We start from the raw sequence: 18,682 nt of genomic DNA on the forward strand, positions 1-18,682 counted from the left end.
AACTACATGAATACCATCTAATTTCAAATGGTTTAAATGAAAAAAAAGTGCAATATTTTTGCAAGGGCAATGTAAAATTTACAATTATAATATCTTAGATCAAAGGTGTGTGGGTATTAATTCTCAATCTCATGTTCAGTCACCTTTGCCTTTTTAAAAAGGAAGACAAATTGCAGAAGCCATTGTAAAAACTGTAGAACACTTCTGAAGTATAACCCAAGTGGAAACTGGACAGAGCTGAATGGAATAGATGTGTAGCTCAGAGCAGAGTCATAAAACAAAGCCAATGCATAAAACCAAGAGAGGCCTTAAAAGTGCCAGGCTACCTTAAAGTTGAACTCAAGAGCATAGCTCTTAAAGGCCGTTATCATTATACCTGTAAAAGAAAAGGTAGTTATCTACAGTAGTTTTAAAGGTCAGTGCTATATTCAGCAATAGGTCAGTTAGAACTGTAATGGCAAAGCGCCATGTTGACACCTGAAAGGGTGACTCTGTGCTTTACTTGCCCTTATGAGGCCTTCTTCGATGAATGCATTAGAACTGAGCACTGGTGGCTGAAGCACTGAAGGCTCTCAGGGTTATTGTGGAATGTACTGTGAATGAGTACTATTATTACTCTTAGTTTATATAAAATGACAACAGAAATGAATGATGAAGTAAGGCTAACCAGGGGTTTTCAAAACTAAATTATTTTTTCCTTCTTCAGGGGAATAAAGAGTGTTGCACAGCAAACTGAATGGCTAAATATGGTCACACTTTATGAGAGAACAAGAAAAAAAATCACACGCCTGCTTGGGAAGGTAGAATTATATCCATGAACTCACTGACATTCTAGATGAGGGGAGCACACAGAAAGGGTGACGGCTGAGTTGGAGAATTTGAGAAAGTAGGAAAGCATATCAGACACACCAAGATTATATTTGGCTGGAGATTGACAAATATAACTCAGAATTTGAGCTGAATCAGGGTAACCTTTTCATGACTGTATCTCCCTTCGCTGTACTTCATCTGACATTCTAAAATTAAACTGTCTCTTTTCAGTTAGCTGAAATTTTTTCAGATCTATTGAGAATAGATTTTTTTAGTTTTTTACTTAGATCAGCATTCAAAGCTAGTGGAAATGTGTGTCTTTCTATGAGGTGGGTAAAGATAGAATGTTGGTCTAATACTCATGAACTAGGAAGACCTATTAACAAATTCATTCATTTAGATTACCTTATATTTCAATTATCTATTGAAATATTCAACTTACTTAAATTAAAATAGGGCTATCTGGCATTTATTTGACAATTACATATCAGCCACAGTCAAATAGACTATACCTTAACCTCAAAACCCTGATGTCATTGGTCCTTTTAGAGTGCAAGGATGATTAACAACAACTATTTATATAGTAGAATGCTAGACTGGATTCAGCAAGACTTGAGTTGAAATTCTGCCTTGGATACTTACTAGCTGCATGACCCTCGGCAAGTCATTTAATCTTTGCCTACCTCAGTTTCCTCAGGTAAAAAAGGCAGATAATAATAGCACCTACTTCCCAGGGTTATGGGAGGGAAAAAAATGAGAAAATATTTATAAAGCACTTTTCAAAGAATCTTTAAAGCATTATATAAATATTTCCTATTGCTACTGCTACTGTTATCACTGCTGCTGCCACCACCACTTCCACACAATATGTGGCACCATTATGCTCATCTCTTGTTTACCTTTGAGAAAACAGATTTGGAGGTTCTAGAGTCAAATGGTTATAGTTGGAGTAATGATTTGTGCCTAGCCTTCACTTCAGTTACTCTTCCTTTCTATAAATTTTTGGACATTATCTCAACAAAATAAACTCACACTCTTGGCCTCTTTCTATGTCGAGTTCTTTAATCTGTCCTCATAATGAGAAAGTTCTTAAGAATTACATTTAGCACCTTCCTATATAGGAAAGTAAAACAGTTTAATTTAATTATTGAGTCCCTTATGATCACTCTTTCATGTTTACCTTTTTATGCTTCTCTTGAGTCTTGTGTGTGAAGATCACATTTTCTATTTAGCTTTGGTCTTTTCATCAGGAATGCTTGAAATCCTCTATTTCATTAAATATCCATTTTCCCCCTGAAAGATTTTACTCAGTTTTGTTGGATAGGTTATTTTTTGGTTGCAATCCTAGCTTCTTTGCCTTCTGGAATATCATATCACAAGCCCTTTAATCCTTTAATGTAGAAGATGCTGAATCTTGTGTTATTCTTACTGTGGCTCCACACCATTTAAATTGTTTTTCTGGATAGTTGCAATATTTTCTCTTTCACTTAGGAGCTCAGGAGGTGATCAATGGATTCCTTCAATTTCTATTTTACCTTCTACATCTACAATATCAGGGCAGTTTTCCTTGATCATTTACTGAAATATACGTCTATACTCTTTTTTTTTTTGATCATAGCTTTCAGGTAGTCTAATAATTCTTTTTGATCTGTTTTCCAGGTCAGTTGTTTTTCTGAGATACTTCATATTTTGTTCCATTTTTTTTATTCTTTTGACTTGGTTTGATTGTTTCTTGATGTCTCAGCGAGTCCTTAATTTCCACTTGTCCAATTCTAATTTTTAAGAAAACATTTTCTTCAGAGGAATTCTATAATCTATTTTCCATTGAGCAAATTATGTTTTTTATGGCATATTTTTCTTCAGTGAATTTTTTGTGCCTCTTTTACCATTGGGCTGATTCTCTTTTTTAAAGTGTTAATTTTTTTTTTAATATTTTTGTTCCTATTTCATCCTAATATTAATTCTCTTTTAATAATTTTCTTACATCACTCATTTCTTTTCCCAAAATTTCCCCTACCACTGTTATCTTCTTCTTTAATTTTTCTAGGAATGTTTATTAAATTTGAGTCCAATCAAGCCTTTGAGCCATTGTTTGTAGATGTTTTCCCATTGCTGAGTTTATCTTGTTCTTTCCCATCACTGTAATAGCTTTCATGATCAAATTCTTCTTTCATTCTTTGCCCATTTTTCTAACCTGTTTCTTTCTTGACTTTAAACTTTATGTTAAAGTTGGGTTCTGCCCATTTAAGGGTGTGGAGGCATTGTCCCAAGCTTTAGGCTTTTATGTGCTGTTTCTTTCATTGCAAGTTCCAAGTGTCTGCAAATTTGCAGTATTTCCAATGTGTTGTGATTTGAGGAGAGGTGTGGTCCCTGCTTTCCTGATTTGTGCTCTGGTCGTTACCCAGGAGAGGCTCCTGCTCCCCTGCAGTTGCAAGCACTAACATTGCTTTTCATCCTGGAATTGTGATCTGGTATGTTGCTCTCCTGCTGTTGCAAGTGTTAGTGCTTCTCTTTGCCTTGGAATGCTATCAGTTCCCTTGCTTTGTTGTGACTTACCACAAGTGCTTTGGAACTGTGACCCAGAACTGCTTATGGGTAGTGGAGTTGCCACTCAGCACCCACTGCACTCCATGCTAGCAAAGAGTCCCCTATAATCTCTTTCTGACCAGTTGTCCTACCCTCTTACTGGCTCTGGATTGACAGATCCCAAAGTTGTTGCTGCTGCTGATGCTGCTGCTACACTCTACTGTCTCCAAGTCCCAGCACTGGTACTGTTGGTTTGCTCCAAGCCAGCTCTGACCCTGGGGTTACAGATCTCTCCTGCAGACCTCCTAATTTGTCTTAGACTGGAAAAAAAAATCTCACTCTGGCCTTTTGTTGACTCTACCACTCCAGAAAACAACTTGAGAAGTTATTTTAAAGTTGTTTGGAGCAGAATGTTGGGAGAGTTCAGGTGGGTTTTTGCCTGTACTCCACCATTTTCCTCACTTTCTGCCACCATATTGCCTCCTTATGTAACAATGCATTATTATTATTACACATATTGTATTTCTTTGTACATTACTACAGAACTCTGATTGGAACTCTAATTTGTTAATTAGCTATCATTTGCTTTTTATACATTCTGGACCAGGTGAGATGACATAAGTTTGATGGAAATTTGACTGATTTTTCAACACGTGATCCTTATATAATCAAATGAATGTTGTCTATATCAAGATAGTTAAATTTGAAGGGAGAAGAATCCTTGTTTGATCTTCTGTTTTGGAAATTCAATAATCTGATATATTCTTTATTTTTTGGAAATTCAACAATCTGATATATTATTTAAAGTATCATAAATTTTAACAAATCTTCCTTTGAGGGTGGATTTGTGAAGTAGTCAAATGATATGTAGAAGAAAGTGTGATAAATGGAATGGGTAACTCAGCTAAGTAATAGATTTAGGAGATAACAAAAACAGTTAAAAAAATGGAAAATCATCTATAGGCTTATAATATGACTCTGAAGACAGTATCCAAAGAGAATTTTCCAAAAATCATTTAAGCAACCAAATGTCACTGAATATGTATATCGTTGCCTTAGGTTTGAACCATCTTGAAAGTCAACAAATTCTGGTATGTGTGTGTTTGAGTGTAAATAATTATTGTATAAAAGTCCTAAATAGTGTGAAGGTCATTGGATCATGGACATCATCTGGTCCAACCTGCACTGTTTATAGACGAAGCAACTTCAGCCTAGATAAGTGAAATAACTTGCCCCCAGGTCACACAGGTCATTGCTTAATTTAGAGTTCTATGGATACTTCTCCTTCTCAGGTGTATGTTGATGCAAAACGAATGCAGTCTAGCCTTGCACTTGTTCTTCTGATACCCTTAGTTATGATGATTGAAATTGCTAAGTTAGAAGCTACTAGATATCTTTGCTAAAACAATCAAAGTGTGTGGATTTACAAATGTCCTAAGGGGATACAAAGCATATGGTAAGGGTTTATAAGTGCTTACCTGGATCAGTCTCTACACAGCTAATTCACTGTTGTTTGTTTTAAAATAAAAAGCTGATTTTTATGATGAAAATAGCTCTAACTTTGTTACAGAGTATCTAAATTTACTCACTAAGAGGCAAAACCCACAGTCATCACTTACTGCAACTGAGAGCAGAAAGGGTGGGGGGGAAAGGATTGTTTCCAGAATAGAAATAGAACACTGATTCTATGTAAAAGGTTATGACTGTAAATGACATCATTATTAAAGACAAGCCCTTTATTAATTAGTGTAATGTTTGAAGGACTATTTTTGGCTAATGAAAATTAGATCTGTTTCTGAGGATTAAAGTATGAGAAAATCATGATTTGTGCTGAAGAAATTGCAATCCTTGTAATAATCAATTAAATCCTACCTCAGGCACATATTGGCTGTGTGACCCCGGCAAGTCACTTAACCACTTAGGAGTCCCACATGGCTCTTTAAAACTAGAAGTTATAGATGAGATAGAAGACTGTATTGGTAAAGGAGGTATTCTCATTAAACTCCCTGTATTAATGAAAACAGAACGAAATGTTTCTTAAGTTGATTTTTTTCCTTCTCTAAGTTGTAGTAAAGGATGCTTACTTGTTTCTCCTCCTATTGACTAAATATAAAGGCCAGTCTGTATGTCTATAACCATCAATTAATATTTAGGTTTTTTGGGGGGGATGACAATAGGCAAGGAAGAGGGACACCTTTATCCACTTTCTCTTTCTTTCTCTCTCCTTGAAATCTCTGCAGAGATAGAAATCAGTTGTAAGAATATTATCAATAAGTGTGTGTGTGTATGTGTGTGTGTGAGTGTGTGTGTGTGTCAGAAAAAGAGAGAGATAGAGACAGAGAGAGAGAGAGAGAGAGAGAGAGAGAGAGAGAGAGAGAAATATAAATGTTTCTGGGAGATATTTATATGAAAATCACAAAAAAATTATAATCTTCCCTCTCTTTTTTATTGGTTAAGTAGCCAAATGAAATCTTCCTTCCTTACTTGTCACCTTTCCTTCAACTTGTTTTGTTTAATAGTTTTTTAAAATTAATTTTCTGAGCCTTTTTCTAAAAATATATTTCCTTCTGTCATCTATTTTTTATTCTTTGATTCTTGGCTTTTATTTATTTCTTCTTTAGTCTTTATATTCCTTATGGAATCAAAGCTTCTGGGATACCTATTTCGAATTTCTTCTTCTAAATAGTTTCTATGATCTTGCTATCTATATCATCTCTTGGACACCTTTTTCTGTGGTATACCTGGTCACCTTTTTTCTGGATTGCCTCAGTCTTACAAATTATTAATTCCTGCAAATTAAAGACAGGATAAAATAATTGCCCAATAATAGAACCATTCTTTTATTTCTGATTGTGCAGGTCTTTACTGCCCTTTGTCTTTTCAATAATCTTTCCCCCCATTTGCCACCAAAATCTCCTCTCTGAGCTCATTCTCTCCTACCTATGAGGGATCTAAATGACACAACAGAGTGATATGTTCACCTAGGGGAGGCAGATATATGATCTAGGGCAAACAACTATTTTTTTCCGGGTTAGATTAAATTATTACATTAGAAAAAAAAATCATTTCTCTCAAGATTCGAATTAAAGGGACTGGGAGGTTTTTAGCCCGTAAGGATTCTCCTCAGCATGGGATGATTTGAAAAGACCTAAATTGGTCCAGATGAATTGACTTAAACTATTTTATGTTGGTATTAGAACAACATCATACCTTCCTGGGAGTTATCCCGTGAGCTAGTCTCAGAAAATTCCAGTAACAGGAGATTATAGACAGAGGACAACTTCAAAATTCATAGATGTAACATTTTTTTTTTTTTTAGTGTTGGTGATACTGAAGTTTTTACAGTATCTTTGAGGACAGAAGTAGAATTGACTTCCCATGAAGCATAATAAATCCCTATTCCAGCCCTTTATTTTAAGTCTGTGCATGTCTTTCTGTTTCAAGTATATTATAAAAAACACATTGTTGGATCCTGTTTTCTAATGTGTGCTGCTATCTGCTTCTGTTTTATGGATGAGTTCATCCCATTGACAATTACAGTTATGATTGTAAACTGTGTATTTCCCTCAATCCCATCTTTTATGTTTCTCCCTCTATCATCAATGTCTTTGTCTCTCTGTCTCTCGCTTTCTCCTCTCTCTTTTTATTTCACCCTATCCCTCATTAGAAGTCTGTTTTATTTCTGACCTGCCTCTCTTAATCTGCCCTCCCTCTTATAATCACTCCTTCCTACTTCTCTGTTAATTAAGATAGGTTTCTATACCTGAGTGTGTGTATAGATTCTTCCCTCCTTGAACCAGTTCAGATGAATGTGAGTTCAAGTGATGCCCATTTCTCCTCATTTCTTTTCCATTAAAAAAATCTCTTCTTTGTGCACCCCTTTTATGTGAGCTAATTTTCAAAATTCTTCCTCTCTAATCTTCCAATACATCCCTCTTTCTCAGATTTCAATTTTTTGAGACCATCTCAACATAACAGATTGACAATGGTGCTCTCTATCTAAGAAGAGTCCTTCAAAATGCCCTAATCATGATAAGGGTCTGGGGGATTACTTCTGTCTTTTACTCATTTGGGAATATAAACATTTTAACTTTGTTAAATTCCTCATGATTCTTCCTTCATGCTTACCTTTTTTATGCCACTCTTGAATCTTGTATTTAAGTGTCATTTTCTCGTTACCTCTAGTCTTTTCATCAGGAATACTTGGAAGTTCTACACTTAACTTTGAAGTATTACACTAAGCTTTTCTGGGTCTAATATTACAGGTGTCAAAATGGACATGTGCTGTAATCATACCTTTTGTGCCTCCAGAATATAATATTCCAAGTTTTCTACTCCTTTATCATGGTAACTTCTAAAACTTGTATGATCCAGACTGTGGATCTATGGTATTTGCTATTGTTTTTTTCCTGGCTGATTACATTATCTTCTCCTTGTCCTGGGAGCTCCAGAATTTGGGAATTTGACTACAATATTCCTGGGAGTTTTCATTTTGGGATTTCTTTCAGAAGATGATCAGTGGATTCTTTCAATTTCTATTTTGTCCCTTTGTTCTAAACTATCAAGAAGTTTCATTTTATAATTTCTTGAAACATGATGTGTAAACTCTTTTTTATCATAACTTTTAGGTAAAATAATAATTCTTAAATTACCTCTCCTTTTGTAAATTATTTTTAATTTTAAACTTAAATACAAAATGAGAAAAGAAAAAAAGACATAAACAAATACTAAAACTAAAATAATACAAAATAAGAAAAAGAAAAAAAGAGCATTGCCATGTGTACAACAGAACATGAGAAAAGATTCAAAATATACAGCAATTAATTTCCATTTCAAGAAAACCCATATAATAAATACTACACATTGTGTTGAGAGCTGTCCATCTTTTCTTTGCTTTCTTGTAAGTTTTCTTTTGTTCTCTGCTGTGCACTTTTTACTGTGTTCTTTCCTCATCTTCCTCCCTTCACCCCCAGAAAGCTACAATTAAGCATAGATACACACCTATACACATACACACACACACATATACACATACACACATATACATACATAAGTCCAAGGCCACAACTTTGCCAAGTCCACGAACTTGTAATTTCCTACACCACAGCAATATTCCCACCTTATACTGTCTAGTTGTTTGTAATAGTCCAAAATGATGTTGATAAATATGGCTCACACATTGTTTAGTTTCCCTATTTTTTCTTTTGATTAAATCTATTTTAGCCTTAACTCTGTGTAAGATCATTATTACCACCCCTGCTCCTTTTTCCCTAACAGATTCTGCTCCTGTGCTTTATTTTATGTTTATGTTTATCTCTTATTTCCTATCCCTTCTGACTCCTCTACTTCTACCCGCTTCCCTGCCCTCCTATTACTTAACCTCCCTCCCTCCAAAGATCCCTTTTTTATCCTCCCATTCCCATTAATTTAAACACCCTTTTATGCACCCCCTTTAACCTATTCCCTCACCTTTCCCTTTAAAGATCCTTCCCTTATCCTCATTCCCTTCCCTATCCCTTTAGCATTTTATTTTTTTCTGAATTTAGAAGACTTTTATACTCATATATATATATATATATATGCATGTATGTATGTATGTGTGTATATATTGTTCCCTCTTGAACCCATTCCCAATGAAAGTAGGTTTCTAGAACTACCAGCCCTCCTCCCCCATGTAATTCCTTTGTGTTGGTTCTTCCTTTTACACCTCATTTGTATAAGATAATTACTCTTTTTACCTGTTCCTAAATGGTTTTACTTTCTAAAATCATATCCTACTCAGTTCTACCCCAATTGTTCTCATGAACTACCCATTCACTAATAACAATACTACACATATATTTTACATTTTACATACATAAAAGATAAACATTCTGTCCTTATTGAGTCCCTTGTAATTAGTCTTTGGTATGTGCCCTATATTTCTCTTGACCCTTGTATGTCAAATCTTCTATTAAGTTCAGTTTTTTTTGTTTTGTTTTTTGTTCTTGTTTTTTGTTTTTGTTTCTGTTTCTGTTTCTGTTTCTGTTTTGTTTTGCTTTTTTTACAAAGTCCTGAAAGTCTGAAAGGATTATACTTAGCTTGTCTGGGTATGATTTTTTTGGTTAGAGCCCTGGTTCCTTTGCTCTTTCATGTATAGTGTTCTAATACATGTGATCTTTTATGGTCACTGCTGTTAGTTCTTGTGTGGTTCTAACTGTGGCACTGCTATATTTAAATTTTTTTCTTGTTGTTCACAATATTTTATTCTTGATCTGGTGGTGTCAGAATTTGACTATGATATTCTTCTGGATTTTCTTTGTAGGATCTTTTTCAGGTGGTGGGTGAAGGATTTTTTTTTTCTATTTCTACTTTCCCTCTTGTTCTAATGCTTCTGGACACTTTTCTGTAATTATTTCTTGTATTATTATATCAAGATTCAATTTTTTATCATAGCTTTCAGGTATTTCAATTATTCTTATGTTTTCTTGATCTGTTCTCTATATCAGTGGCTTTTCTTATGAGATGTTTTATTTTCTCTCCTATTTTTTCTTTCATTCTTTACATTTTGTTTTATTAGTTCTTCATCTTTTATAACTTCACTGGCTTCCCCTTGCCTAATTCTTATTTTGAAAGAGTCATTTTTTTCTTTAAGGTTCTGGATACCCTTTTCTAATTAGTTTACTTTCTTTTCATAATCTTCTTGTTTTTCTTGCATCATTATTTTCTTTAATCTCTCTCATTTGATTTTAAAGTTTTTTTAAGTTCTATGAATTCTTTTGGGCAGGTGAACATTTGCCATTTTGGGATGGAAGAGTTTTTCTTTGCTCCAGTATTGTCCTTTGAAGATGAACCCTGGTCTTCTCTATTCCCATAGTAACTCTCTATGGTTAGATTCTTTCTCCTTTGCCTTTTCATATTTATAGCAGCTTAATTTTTGTAATTACCTCTAATACTGAGAGATGAGGATTAAAGCCTGTGGCCTCAGATCTTCCTTTAGTTTTCCCCACTGTCCTGGAACCAAAACCAAGAACTCCAGCATCCTGTAAGTGCCCATAGTCAGGGGTGTCCCCACCCTAGTGCTTTTGCCCTCACCAAGTGTGTACTGATTCCTTCTGTTCACAGTTGGGTCTGGACTTCCTTGTCAGCAGAGGTTCCCTTAATCTTCCCTGGCTCAGATGCCCAGTTCACTGTCCTGGGAGTAAAAGTTCCTGTGACTGAGGCAAAGGTAACCTTCCAACCCAAATAACCTCAGGGCTTGCTGCTTGTTGTTTAAGCTGACCTAGTTTGGTGATGTGTACTCTTCACCATGATCAAACTTCTTCCTGGGATTTTTCTTCAGATCTTCTCTGATTGTCTCAGGAGGACTATAGTTCTGCCCCTATTCCACTCTATGTTCACCCTGAGGCACTATTTTATCTCCTTTGTTTAAGAAATCTGGAGAGCTTGGAATTTTCTGACCTACTCTGCCATCTTTCCAGAATCTCTCAAATTATCTCTCCTTGATTGCTTGCCTAGTTATATTATTTTTTTATATTTCACATTTTCTTCTTTTTTATTCTTTTGACTTTATTTTATTGTTTCTTGATGTCTCAAAGTCATTGTCTTCCACTTGACCAATTCTATTTTTAAGCAATTATTTACTTCAGTGATTATTTTTACCTCTTCTTAAAAATTTTGGCCAATTCTGCTTTTTAAGGAATTATTTTCTTCAGTGTTTTGGTCTCTTTTCATAATTTTCTTGCATTGCCCCCATTTCTTCTCCTATTTTCTTCTACAGCTTTTATTTGATTTTTAAAATCATTTTTTTCTCTTTTTCTCTTTTTCTTTAGCTCTTTTAGGAATTATTTTTGGCCTTATGTCCAGTCTGCATTTTTGTAAGGCTTTGCTTGTAGATATTTTCATGTCCTCATTTTGTTGTTGTTGTTGTTGTTGTTGTTTGTGTCTGGAACTTCCTTGCCATCATAATAGCTTTTTATGCTCAGGTTCTTTTTTTTGTAGTTTGCTCATTTTCCCAGCATATTTCTTGCCTTTAAAATTCATATCATAGCTGTGCTTTCCTCATCTCTTGAGAGTGAACCATACTCCAGGCATTTTTATCCTGCTGTTTGCACAGGTAGTTCTGGAAAGTGTATAAGTTTTTACTGCTTCCAAGGTAGTATGATCTGGGGAAAGGTGTGTTCCTTGCTTCCTTGTCCGTGTTCTGGTCCTTACTTAAAAAGAGACACTGCTCCTTTGTGACAGCAAATTCTAGGGCCCTCTCTCCACCCTGGAACTATGACTAGGAACATAGTAATGTGCAAAAAAATTGTAAAAAATATAGTGTCTGTTCCTGTGCTCACATACTGGTCCCTCAAAGGCATCCAATCCTCTTACCATCTTTAGATGAGAGTTCCTGGTATTGCTGGTGCTGCTGTTGTCATTCTCCTCATCTATCTACAAAACCCTCAGTTCATGTCACTGTCATGTTGCACTCCTAGTCAACCCCCATCCCTGCTTACAGACCTTCAACTTAAGTTTTCTCAGTACAGGAAAACATCTTACTCTGACTTTTTTTTTTGGTGACACTGTTCTCAAATTTGATTTGTCGCATTAAGGTTGTTTGGAGGGCAATTCTGGGAGAGTTTAACTGGAATGCTCTTTCTATTCCATCATATTGACTGTACCTCCTGAATAGGAATTGAAAATCTTAATGAATTCTGATGACAAAGTACTAAAAATCATGTACTATGTACATGGATGAAGATGGTGTAGAACTGTGTTTTTACATGTATAGGGAACTCATATCATATCCATGCACTAATACAGATCAGCAACTGGGCTGTAACTTAGAGTTCTTTCAAATTACCTCAGTGTGGAGACTGGCCTATTGCTAGGCTCTGACTAACAGAAGTGACTCCATATTTGATCATTGATTACCATGTGTCTATACTGGGAGGTTCCTATGTACCCAATAACTGGTTTGGTAAGCTTAATTTAGACAAAGAATAGTAAGGCTTTCCTGATTATAATCAGTTTAGCAAACTTTATGTTAATCTATGGATGCAAAGTTAACAGTTTCCTAGTCATAATGCCCTTTCAATTAATAGGAGAGCATGAATCTGGTTGCAGTTTGACTGCTTGCTGATTGACTATCCCTAAACTCCTTTTCCCACTCAGTCCTAGTGAACTTTCCCAGAATAAAAATCAGATTTAAGGGCAGAGACCCATGTTTTTCTATAGGAATGAAAGGTTTGGAGGTGTGGATTTGCATGCCTGGGAGTAATAAAGTGTCTGATTTTAGATTCATTGAGCACTTGTATTCCTTCTTTTACCTCACTTATAATCTTCTCACATTGGGGATCTCTGAGATTGTCCATGGTGACATAGCTAACACATGTGAGAAAGAAGATTTCATCCAAGCTCTTTCTGACTTCAAAGATAGGCCCCTATCCACTATCTCCCACTGTGTATTTTATGTAGAAAGAATTGAATAGTAATTGCTTGATAAGATTAACTATTTAGCTTCTGAGGACAATGGTGAGGAAAGGATGGAGAAGAATTAATTGGGGTACTAAAGCCATTGACAAATATAAAATTGAGAGGAAAGTAAGTTGGGTATATAAATAATTTTACATATATTCAAATCATCAAAATGTTATAGGTAAAGAGCTGGAAAGGACTTCAAAGATAATCTGAGTCCAAAATAGTCACTTTATAGATTATAAGCCTAAGATCCCAGGACATTAGTTGACTTACTCAATAGTATGAAGGGAATAAGTTCCAGAGGTGGGATTTCAACCCAGACCCAGAGATAGCACTCTTTCTATCAAACTCATGTTATTAATGTATATACACATGCACACAAATGTGCATGCACACACAGACACAGAGTGATAGATGCTGTTTTTCTGCTTACGAGAGTATAATGACATTAAGGACATGGAACATTCTTTGCTACTCCAGCTAGATGTTCTAAGAGGAGTCTTTGAAGTGAATGCATGAATGAAAGAAAAAAAAATTGTTTATTTAGTCCTTTCTAGAATATGTGTAAATCACTGTCCTTTAAAGCATATTCAGCAACATCACATCTGCATTCTTTACTGTATTTTCTGACAATATTCTTAAAAACTGACTTTTTACATCCTGAAAGAAACACCAAGAATACTTCTACAAGAAGCTGGAAAATCATATTTGTTTGACACTTACCAAATGTAATTGTTCCATACTAAATAATATCATCCCAAAAGATCAGATAGATTTAGAGTTGTAGTTTTTTTTCCTGCCTCACACATCAAGACAGTCACATCAGTTTACCTTTCCTAGAAACTGATATTTAACAGAAATCATGATGAGGTGCATTTGTGAACAGTATGGTCAATCTGTAAAAGTAACCTTCATTTTTTGTGGCAAAAATCTTCTCTTTCATGTAATATAAAACATGGAATTTGGGGGTCTAAGCAAAGCACTTCTAAAAGTGATTGAGGAGACACAAAATTATTTTCTGAGAAAAAAAATATTGGCTTTATTTGTATGTACCTATACTACTCACACCTGTGCTAAAGTGTATTGGCCTTGTGTCCAGACAAAAAGAGAAGACAATCTGATTCTCAAACTTCTTGAAAGGAGAGCCATTTTCCTCCTTGACATCTGCTATCAGGAGCATATGGTTCTCACTTAAACCAAGATAGAATATCAGCACTACAGGCCCTTGTTAGAGGATTTCATCATGCACTCACTACAGTCCAACACCTGCTCATTTTAGAACCTGATATTTGAGAGCTAGAGATGGCCTGGTGGACATATTAATTCTCTAGTTTTCTAAATTCTCTAAGTTCTATCCATGAATTAGGTTAGATCATCAGAAAGCCAAGTACCTGGACTGTATTATCTGTGCCCCTTACAGAAATGACTTCACTGAATTGCGATTTGATAGAATGTTCTCTGCCTTTAGAGAGGGTTGATAAAAAGTATTCATCATTTCTCTGTCTTCTTTAAAATAAAACTTCTCTAAAAGTTGATGTTATCATGTACTCTGCCAATGCCATTTAAACAATAAACAATGTGATAATATTTTTCCATGACTTTCATTCTGGGGTGGGGGGTATGTACCTGTAGATTAATTTATGCATCTTACTTTGGTTAAAAACTACAACATATAACCAACATTTCTCTTTTGTGACTTTTTATATCTCCCCCCCAAAATAAATCTATTTCTCAGGTGGAATCAATTTTTCTTGGTTACTATTTTGTATCTACTTCTGTTTCAATAGACATTAGTTTGGTTGGAGGCTTTTTTTTCACTGTCTTTTAAAACTTTTAAGCTTCCTCAAATCTTCTTGAGGACTGGTTTGCATAAATCTTAAGTTAATTCAATTATTTCATCAGGAGAAAGGGGAAAGGTGAGAACATAGAACTCAAATGCAATACATTTAGATCATTTCCTCTACCCAATCCCTTGCTCCATTCAACTACATGTCAGAGGAAATATACTTTCATTATAGCCAAAAACAATGCAATGCTGTATGAATGCCATAAATTTTCACTTCACTTAGAAATGCTATTTATATAAACTTTATAAGTTCCTGCCTCCTCTTTCTAATTTATTTTTTCTCCATCCAGTAAGATTAATAATCAAGTTCAACCTCATTCTTACAGCTGAAAAAAGGGGCAGGAATTTCTAGATTGTATGTAGAATTTCCCACCCCCACCCCTGTGTCTGCTTATCATTAGCAGAGCCAAAGTCTTCCATTTCTCTACAAATAATTAATGGGGCATGAAATGGCATTTCCCCCCATTCCAGAGAGGAAAAGATAGGTTAGTTGTGTGTAACAGCTATTATTGCAGACAAAACACAAGTTGGCTGTGATTTGTTGTGAAATTCTCCCATTATGAAGTTCATTTTTTATTTATTAATGAAAAAAATTCCTGCATTACATACTAGTTTAAAAAGTCAAACAAAACAATATTTGAATTTTATTTGGCTGAAGTATTATTCCTTTGAAAAATGTTTAAATTACCGGCTTTCCATGGCTACTTATCTCTGGCTAATTCTATGATTATTTCTCTAACTTCAGTTTGAAATAAATTGTGTTAGTTTGAAATTAAATGATACATTTTACACTTGAATAAGATAAAGATTATTGAATATTAATTATGTAGTTAACCAAGTTATCAAAAAGGAATAGCTGCTAATTCATTAAATAGATTCTGATTGCATTGGTGTTCAGGAGTTTCATCATTTGTTAAGAACTTGTTGCCTTGAAGTGAACTATTACCATGGGAAAATATTGACTGAGCATGGGTACCTGCTAGGAAATGCAAGCTTGGGTAATCTTCATGTGCTTATAAAGTCCAAGCATATTATCTCTTCCCCACAGGTAGTCTGATGCCAGCCTTTTGGGAATGAAAAGAAGACAGCAAGGTCAAAGGAAGCACACAGTGCAGTTGTTGGAATATACAGAAAGCTAGTAAAGATTGATATTAGGTGGGAAGAAATGAAGCCTTAACCCTTTAATTGAGGCAAATGTACAAAAGCAGAAAAATTTGAGATATTACATCTCTATTTTAGATCTAATAACTAAAACTGAAGGGCATTGCTAGAGTGTTTACATGGCCAAAGATTTATCATCAAATTTATAGAATTTTGACTAGTCTTATGATATTATATTTGAAGTTTGATAATTATGTTAATAGTCTATTAGACTGGATAATATCGATGACAACTTAATATTAGAGATGAAGAATTACAGGGAGAAAGATACATAAATAATCAAATGGAGCTCTCTATTTTTATTTTTATATTTCATTGATGATTTCATAACAAGGATATCCTGCAGATCATCATGGCACTTAAAGTACTCTCGATTTCTCTTATATTGATTCTGTATTTATGTCATATTGGTGGTATTATAGGGGCTGGTTGAGGGCTATGTAGTCTCCAATCAATATACTGGATCAAGTGGAGTTAAGTACATATGGAATAAGCCTGGTACTTGGTCAGGCCAGCTGGGTTAGTTGCTAGGAGAACAGAGAACAGGACTGGGTTATTGTGTTGGGTATAAGCACTGGAGGAAAGGAACATTGTCCTCAAAGAACTCTAGACAACTACTGGGGCTGAAACAAAAGGGAACCAGAGGTGGCATCCCCAAAGGTTACGAGGTAGCTGCAGAAAGGTTTAAATGAAAGAATCTCAATCACAGAGCTTTAAGAGGGTTGAGATAATACTCAAGATTGCTACTTGAACAAGACTCTGGAAGCTCCTGTTGACTTCTATTCTGGTAGCTCAGGCTTGTCCTCTGAGCCATACCCAGACTTTCTGGATTCATGTGGAACTGAAATCAGTGGACTTTTGCACATTTATCACCAAATCTTCTCCTTGTTGGATGACCCCCTTGCCTCCCTGTTCAAGGGGACAAGGGGACCACATGTTGTAGGAGCTTTTGGCTTACCTTGGGTGAATGCTCTGCATTATTGCTATTGTTCACTGAAACTCCTAGGTCTTTAGAGTATATCAACACTTCTGAGACTTTTCATTGTGATAACTCTCCTGATTCTTCAGCCTCATTATTAAAAGTGGGAAAACCATCATTCCCAGCAGCCCATGTAGCAGGTAGGGCTAATCTGTGAAAGTTGAATCAAGGGGCTTCTGAGCATAATTAGAAAATGTTCAAACATTACCTCCAAATAGGCCTCCCTCTTCTCCCACCCCACTACAACAGTTCCTCTCATTACTGTTTTATGTAAATTTCCTCTGCCAACATCTGTGGAAGGGATTCATAGAATCACGGAATCCAAAAACTGGTTGGTTATCTACTTCACCCCATGCCTAATGAAGTATTCTCTTCTTTGGTTGTTGTTTGTTCTTTGTGTTCAAAGAGGACCAATGACATCACAGGGCAATGTATTGACTTATGTTTGAAATGGATTTAAATGAGGCAGAGTTGCACAAAGTATTAACCTTACTATTTCTTCCCGAGTCACTAAAATTTAGTGACAAGACAAAAGTCGGGATGATTGGCTATGGTACAGAATGCAGTGGATGACCTTGGCCTCTTTGATATCAACCAAGCTCTAATTGGTCCACAATACCTGGTTGTGCTGCTTTCATAGCTGTTGGAACAAATTTTTCTCATCCACCCATACCACATCCCCCTAACTCACTGATGAGTTTAAGGACTGTCTGTTATCCTCGACCTAACTTAGTCCACCTGCTGAGATGATTTTACTAGGATGCGGCCACTGTGCATGCTACAGCTTCTTGGAGATACAAATGGGAGTTGGGTGACAAGTGGACACCAAATGTAGTTGAACAGCCCTGGAAAGGGCTCAGAAAGCCCAACTTATTTCACCAATCAGAGGTGCTAATCCTACATGCACACCCCATATGGTACATGTTCTTCTATAACCTTGCCAAGAAAAAGATCTTGAAAAGCACTAATGAGGGAGTATATTCTAATTCAATCTTTTTCTATGATTGGACAGAATTATTTATTAAGAGGTTTTTCTTTAGACCAAGCCTAAATTGGCTGCAACTTCTATATATTTGTCCCCACTCTTCCCTCTTAAGGGAATCAATTATAAAGCTAATAATCTTTTTTTTCCCCAATTTAATAGCCACTCAATATATTACTATGTATCTCTTATTTCTCTGAAGCTAAACATCTCTAGTTGTTCAGACGTTCCACCTCCCTCTTAATCAACATTATGTCTTTGCCAAAGTAGCCTCTGATAATAGCGATATTGAAGTTTCCATGTCACAATATGTGGAACAACTAGGTGGCTCAGTGGATAGAGCACTGGGTCTGGAGTCAGGAAGACCTGAATTCAAATCCAGTCTCAGACAATTCCTGCATGTATAATCCCGGGCAAGTCATTTAAACCTGTTTGCTTAAGTTTCCTTATCTGTAAAATGAACTGGAGAACGAAATGGCAAACCACTCCAGTGAGCAAGAAAATTATGAAAAGAGAATCAACAGCTTGGGAAAGGAGGAACAAAAAACAAACAAACAAAAAAAAACTAAACTGAAGAAAATAACACCTGAAAAAGCAGAATTGTCCAAACAGAAAAAGGGGTACAAAATCTTACTAAAGAAAATCATTCATTAAAAATGACAATTCTACCTAAGCTAATTTACTTATTCGGTGCCCTACCAATCAAACTACCAAAAATATTTTATACAGTTAGAAAAAATAATAAGATTCATTTGGAATAACAAAAGGCCCAGAATATCAAGGGAACTAATGAAAAGAAATGGAGAGGAAGATGGCCTAGCTATTCCAGAGCTTAAATTGTATTATAAAGCAGCAATCATCAATACTACTTGGTACTGGATAAGAAAAAGAGTGGTGGATCAGTGGAATAGGTTAAGTATGCAAGATACAGTAG

This window comes from Vombatus ursinus, unplaced genomic scaffold (assembly GCF_900497805.2).
Source record: "Vombatus ursinus unplaced genomic scaffold, bare-nosed wombat genome assembly UNPS02014781.1, whole genome shotgun sequence".
Taxonomy (NCBI): Eukaryota; Metazoa; Chordata; class Mammalia; order Diprotodontia; family Vombatidae; genus Vombatus; species Vombatus ursinus.